We start from the raw sequence: 915 nt of genomic DNA on the forward strand, positions 1-915 counted from the left end.
TCCAACGAGTCGTATGTCTTCTGTATGTTGTGGCATTCTTTTGATAAGGAATAGAAACGACACATAGTTGGGATTTCGATTTTTTTTTTTTATTATTATTATTATTATTGCAGGAATAGACAAAATAGTTCTACAAAGCAAAAGGGAAAAATATCTTGATTTCCGGACATACAAAATGAAAACAGATCTTTTGTCCTGTAACTAACTGAAGAACAGCGAGAGGCCGCAGGATGTGAACCTCCCTTTTGGGATTACCTTTTTTCCATTGCAGTAAAAATCTTTTGGCACGTGAACGTTTGACTGTAAAAACCACACAAAATTCCCAGGTCTCACACTTTGATTACAAAATAGCTGAAATTAAAAATTCAACAATGCTATTAAAGACGCTTTGTTAAGCGATGTACTGTAGTTGTCGAGCCTTTGTGCTGAGGGTCAATACACACTTTTGTTTTTTAACTTATTGCTAGCCCTTTGCTCTTACTCCAAACTACAGAGGTTTTCCTGAATATGATCATGTGCACTACTTACTTTCATACACGATATTGTTTATTTGTATACGGTCGAACCTTATGATGAAGAACTCGAGATGCGCTGCAGAAAGCATTGCACTCCTGCTGAAGCCACTGGAAGGTACACCGGCATGCGCTTTTACATCATTATTTTGGTCATTCTTTGTGATAAACTGATGTAGTACTGAAGTAGTAGTGCATGTTAAACTGTTTCCTATACAAAATAATGAAAGAAGCCTATGCTTCTGAAAATTGCCTAAAACGTATTATTACTACGTACTTTGTCGAAATATATATATATTTGCAATTCTAACGAGTTCACGGACTAAGCAGATCTAAAAAAAAAAAATCATCTCCTGCTCATATAATATCTCATATATCATCTTAATCCGATGTAAGGGTCGAC

This window comes from Zeus faber, assembly GCF_960531495.2.
Source record: "Zeus faber genome assembly, chromosome: 13".
Taxonomy (NCBI): Eukaryota; Metazoa; Chordata; class Actinopteri; order Zeiformes; family Zeidae; genus Zeus; species Zeus faber.